Below are 6,967 nucleotides of genomic sequence, written 5' to 3'. Positions count from 1 at the left end.
AAAAGTAAAAATCAGGCAAATAGTTGCTTTGGGGAAGTACCATGGTGAAAAATTAGCAAATAGACACCATGTGTTATTAGTTGTTGCTCCTTCATATATTAGGATTTCATCTAGTTTTTGCCCCCCTTGTCATTCCCTAATCACATCCTTCATACTACAAGACATCCTTAGTCCTTGATCCTGGTTTGTGAACTGGTTAATATTTATTGTTATCTTATCCATGTGTCACCAATCTATACATATTTTGTCTTTGGCCTTTTTACATAGTCTCCATCTTGTCTAGGGAATGTTCCCTACATAGTATGCAAGTTTGAAATTGAATAGGGGGCATGCCCCTAAGAATATGTTATCCATTGAACTTACCACATATTAGTTTGGAGCTAACACTTACATGACTCCTTTATGATGCTGAAAAAATCCAAAAAATTCAAATATGATCCTGAAAAAAGACATAAAAATCATAAAATGTCATGAACAAACCCCTATATATCATAAAATGACCTAAACAAATAGAAAAGAATCATAAAATGTCCTAAGAAAATTGATAAAAATCATATAATGTCCTGAAGAAATTGATAAGAATCATAAAATATCTTGTAAAAAATCTATAAAAATCATATAATATCCTAAAAAAAATATATAAAAATCACATAAGGTCTTGGAAAAATCCCTAAAAATCATAAAAATCTCTAAAGAAGTGAGCAACACAAAAACATCAAATATTCTCAAAAATCCTAAAAATATCACAAAACCCACCAAATTTTTTCAATAAACCTTGTATTATATTCACTATGGATAATCACCCCTTTTGGTTAAACATTTGTACATTCATAGAATGGAATTCAAAGCACTGCACATCAATAAAATCATACTGTGACCTATTATCTGAGCAATGTGAACCAACAATTAATCTAGCTCATCACTATAATCCTATCAACCAAACCAACAATCAAACCTATCACATCACCAATCTGTAAAAAACCAAAGGCACTTAAAAATAAGTAATAATGAATGAGAATAATTGTTGGCTCATGTTGTTTAGTGAGTGATTTCTTTTATTTTTATTTTTCTTTGATCATGTTTCTGTTGGGCGTTCATTTTGCACGAGGTCAATGGCAGGAATCCATAATGTAATTCCTCCCTTGAAAAGAAAATCTTTTTAAGGATCATCTCCAAGGTTCAGTGTTTGTCTTGCGACGTACCAAAATCCACTCAATAGAAGATAAATGTGAGTGTTCACAAGGAGGCCTTTGCTGGTTCTAAAAAAATTCTTTTGTCTTGGAATCGAAGTAAAATCTATTTGTTGTCTCAAAATATCACACCAAAAGAATAATATTTTTGTATTTTCTATTTTTTTTTTAATGAATGCAATTCTAACAATGCAACTACTATGAGGTCCTATTCTAACAAAACTGAAAGCAAATAACATGAAATCAAATGGCTTGAAATTGAAATTTCTAAATGGACGTAAGCTACAGAACACAACACACTGCGAATTAAACCTTTGAAGAAATAAGTAGGAAACCAATTAAAATAGGAGCAACGTTTCCTAGAATCCACTGATGCAATTTTCGGTGAGAATCTTTAACAAATCGAATGATGTTTCACTCTTCATCAAATTGCAAGGCCACAGAAAGTGTGCTCATGCGAGACAAAAAGCTATGTAGACACAATCGAGTGATCTCTTCTCAAGCTCATTACATCAATAGAATTCATATATCTGTAGCAAACACTAGAACTAAAAGATCGCACAACCAGAAGCAATGCAATAAACCTTTGGCTCAATCACAATCTCATGAATAAAATCCACAAAACAATTACACATTCAAGCAAGAATAACTACACTCCGAATGCTAGCACCAAAAATATATCTTTATTGCATAATAACGGCGGCCCTTGTTACATTTTACAATGTGGTATTTATAAGAAATTATCTCCTCAATTTTTGTTGAGAGTGAGAGATATCTTGATGCAATAAAATGCTTTTAAAACATTTAAACAAACTAAATATGTACAAACTAATAATCTAACTAGTGCTTAGAGGGACTCCATCCATATTTTATTCATTAATTGGATGCATGAGCCCTTTACATGCCAAAAATAGAGAAAACATGAGAGAGAAAGTAGGAGGAAGCCATCAGTTGAAGTAGGAGTGCATGGAGACACCAAAAATAGAAGTTGGCCCTTCACTTGATGTGTGTTGGAGTTAACTTGCTGTCAAAATGTGCTCTTAATGCATGGAAAGTGCTATTTTTAGAACTAGCAGTCAACTGTTGGTGCACCTCTGAATTGTGGACCTACATGAAAATGTAGAGTTGTGGACCTGCAGAGCTACAGACTTGCATAGCTACGGACCTATGGACCTACGTACCTATAGAGCTGCGGACCTATTAAGCTCAATTCACCAAAAAATCAAAGTTCTCAATTTTGAAAATAGTTTCTAGGTTTTGCTCAAATGAGGTTTTAGATCACTTTTTGTATACGCTCCATGCCCCTTTTTGATGATTTACACCCTCTTTACAGCCAATTACTTTCATAAACTTGCACTTCCTCTGCTTTTTCAATCGAAAATCTCAAGGCACCTGCATTGAATCTTGTCCCCAATAGTTGCATAAGATGAGGAGCTTGATTTGCTTTATGTCTCCAACCTCTATATTTTTGACCTTTATCTTCTCTCCACCTGTCTAATCCTTCTCGGCGAGAAACCAAGTGATCCAGATTATCCAAGACAATCAAATGTTTGCAACTTTTTCATATTTTTTCACAAATTTTCTAAGCATTTTTAAATGACCTTTTTGGAGGTCTTTTGCTCAAAATTTCAATTCAGAACCTTCGTCGGTCCCTAAAACTAGGCAATCGAAGGCTCACTATTTCAGGGACTAAAATTAGATCTTCAATTCTTCTTTCCAATGATGTAAGCATTTCTGAATTCTTAGGCCCAAGTCAAAAGTTATGATCTCGACAAGTTGAGGATGCCATTTTTACCTACAAAAGAAGAAAATATTAGTCTATAGAGTTAAAAATGCATAGTAAAGACACACTAGCTACTCAAATAAAACTGAAAGTGAATCCTAAAATCTGGCTAAGTCTAGAATCCTGAAGCCCTGAAATTTGGCTAAGTCTTGATTCTTGAAGCCCTGAAATTTGGTTAAGTCTAGGTTTCTGAAGCCCTGAAATTTCCTAGAATCTTTACCTTATCTCGGAGAGGTCTAAAACCTATCTCAAAAGATTCATCACATATATTAAAATATATCCTAAGTATAAGGAATTAAGTATATATACTTAAACGATATATTTTAATCCCCTTTTATGGCTATTCAGACAAAATTGGAGGTCAAAGGGCAGCTTGGCAAGGGCACATGGTGCCTTGGGAGCATGTAGCGTGAATGCACATGAGGCACCTTGGTCATGTACGCACGCACAAGCATGAACCATGGTGGTGCGCGGGCGTGTGCATGCATGAACCGCGCAGGCACTCGGCACAAGCGTGCAGGCACTCGGTGCGAGTGGAGCAAGCACACGGCGCGTAGTGCGAGCGTCGCATGAGCATGCGGTGCACGGTGCAAGTGTCGCACGAGTGCACAGGCACTTGATGTGAGTGGCGCGAGCGTTACACGGGTGCGCGGTGCACCACGCTCGCACATAGGCGCACTGCGCATGACATTTTTTTTTTTCAACTCTTTTTTTTAAAAAAAAATTTAAAATTTTATTTTTTTAATTAATTAATTATTTTTTTTTTTTTTTAATTAATTTATTTTTTGTGTTTTGCAATTTTTTGATTTTTTTTGCTATTTTTTCGAATATTGACTCTAAAATCCTAAGGTCTAATAAAACTCTTCTTCTCCCAACTCCCGAACTATGAGTCCAGGAGTCAAAAAAAGTAGGGGGTCCCCATTCCTAGTAAGGAATGTAGGAATGGGGCGTGTGTTGTGAACACCACAACAGTTCCTATGCCACTCAAAGATGGTTCATGATCATCTTTTTATTTTCTATCTATTGAGTGTACCTTTGAGATTCTTAGGCATGTATATATGCCTCAAGAAGGATAAGGTCATTCTTTGTCAGAATTGTTTATTTATGCAACAGGCTTGCAAAAATATTCTCTAGCTCTTTATGGCCATAATGCATTGCATTTCATTTTTCATATCAAAATAAATATCCTTTATGAAAGAAAAAAGTCCTCACCTCATACTAACTGGTCCTCATCTTATCTCCTCTTTCTTCTAATGTCCATCTCATCCACCACCACCATGGTCATTTACTCTAATGCACAAAAATTAATCATCATCCTATTCTTGCATACATCAAGAGTCCAAAGAATCCAAAGAAATGTATGTGTGTGTGTGTGTGTGCGCGCGCGCGTGCGTGTGTGTATAAGCATGGAATTTGCATCATTTTACATTTCATTTGCATTCATTTTACCAGAAAATAATGACATTCATATTTCACATATTGTATGCATTCATTTAATGATAAAAGCATGTGGCAAAAAAAAAAGATATCATTTCCTAAGCATAGCATGTGATAAACCAACACATGATGTCATCATATAAACATGTTCATAATCCATCTCATATAGTCATTATAAAATAGGTACATCTCATAAATGTCTAAAAAAGTATCAAAGTACATGATCATAGTTTACATCAATACTAATTGCATGTAGGCATGAACCATGAAAGAGAACAACAAAAACAAAAGAAGCCCCTTGATACAAGAGCATTTCTATGTTAATCTATGTTATCCCTAGCCTCATGGCCTCTATTTGGCCTTGATGATGATCCCTCACTTATCTGTGGTGGCCTCATTGGTCCCATCACACCTCCACTACTTTGTGTCCTTTGTGTCTACCAAGAATGAGAGCTCATTGCTTGATATCTCTCTACCATCTTCTCCTATGGCATTTCCATCTTGTAATGCACCCTCCAATACTATGTCTCTCCATGTGCTGTACCCACTATCCCATGAAACTCAAAAAGATGCATCTCTAATGCCACTAACAAAGCCTTGAGACTCATGGACTACTCTCTTTGCCCTCTGTACTACTACAACTTGAGTGACTATTACAACATCCCTCTTTGTTGTAACTTGGTCAATTACTACTAGTTGCTCCTCTAACTGACTTTAGAGCCCTCTAATCACCTCCATCATCTACATCTTTGATTGGCTAGGCCCTATCTATACTGGCACTAGCATACGCTCTATGCCATCTACCAAATCCTTCTCTATATCCATCATTGTAATGTCTACACCTATTTACTCCCCTCCATTTAACTCCCCACTATCCTCCTCCTCATCCTCTCCCTCATCATCATCCCCACCTATATCTAACTCCCCTCTATCCTCCTCCTCATCCTCTACCCCATCACCATCCCCATCCTTACTATCTCCACCCTCCTAGTCATCATCTCCCCTCTCCTCATCATCCTCTCCATCCTCATCATATCCTTCTTCCCCATATGTGTCCTCCTCACCATCACCCTCCTCATCCTCATCCTCATCCTCCTCTCCACCCTAACTTTTTGATGGTCTCACCTATCGTACTTGAACTACTAGACTTGTTAATGATCTTGGTTGATGCTGAGAAAACCCTCTACTATATACTGCTATTGTGCTTGTATCTATCACATCTACTACTACTCCACACAACCTAGGATGTACCTCCTCTAACATTGAATAGACCACCTATCTCTTGATAGGTGCCTGCCATTCTCTAACTTCTGCTCTAGATTGATAAAATAGAGAAAGACCTATAGGTTCATCCTACCTGTCACCAAACTATTGATATACTCACTCTAACAAGTACATCTCATTAAGTAGGTGTCAAATTCCAACCAGATAACACATCTATCTACAATATGGAAGGTGGATCTTATCATCATCCCACCTTGGAGAATCTTTGTAGGGTCTCCATATAAATTGTGTCATAGTGTCCAACAAATTTCTAAATAATTGGGTGTATCCTAGCGGTCCTCGTGCTAATACCCCTCTATAGTTGTATGTGTAAGGTATATCCTTGACCAAATCTCTCTCCATAAGAGGCCTAAATATGGAAATATATACCCAAATGTGTAAAAATGTACCTCCTATGTTGAAGGACAATCTACCTATGTATGCCACCCAATGAAGATAGGAGTACACCATCCCTAGCATGCAAGTTCCCCATGCTATCATAGTCCTATCCATCACCATCCTCTCCAAACTTTTTCCCATCTAAAAGGGAATTCATGCTAGTGTAGAACACCTCCCTAATTCTTATTTTTGTGTAATTAGAGGTTATTTAGGTATGTGAGTGTATTTAATAAGATCCAAGTGTCCTTGCGATGCAACTAATCCAATTGTAAGAACTAAGATGCTCATTAAGTCTTAGTAACTCAAAATTTTCTCTTTGAGAAAAAATTTGCTCAATAGGTCAAATATGAGAAGGGGTGAGTAATTAAGGTCTTTGATTATCTCAATAGGTCCTAGGTGGACCCATTTGACCAAAAGGGCTTAAGAGCAAAAGTTGCTCAAAAGTTGCTTGAGCAACTTTTGTAATTATTGCAAGAAATTGCATTTAGTAGTTTTGGAGGTTGTAACTACCCATGGTTGAGTATATGAGTAGGGTAGGTCATATTTTGAAGGATTGGAAGAATTACCATCAATTTTTTCATGTGTGGGAGTACTGTCCTAACATTTCTGTAAAGTTTTCCTTTGTTTTATGTTGTACTGCAGTAGAGTACAAATTGGTATACGAGATCAAGTTTATATTTTTGATAGATTAATATTTCTTGGTTCTTTCTCATATTCACATTTGTGTTGGAGTTCTAGGGTTTTCAAGTTACAAATTTTTCTTCCTGACTAGCCTAAGGAACATCATCTTTACAAGGCTGTTTGTGGCAAAATGCTCCTAACCTAATCATCCATAGTGGAAAATGAATGCATCCAAGTGAGGAAATATGTTAGAATGTGTAACTAGTTTTTTTTC

Source organism: Cupressus sempervirens, chromosome 9, assembly GCF_028749045.1.
Source record: "Cupressus sempervirens isolate cs-2001-9-10 chromosome 9, ASM2874904v1, whole genome shotgun sequence".
In the NCBI taxonomy this organism is placed as follows: domain Eukaryota; kingdom Viridiplantae; phylum Streptophyta; class Pinopsida; order Cupressales; family Cupressaceae; genus Cupressus; species Cupressus sempervirens.
Note: the sequence above shows the minus strand (reverse complement) of the source record.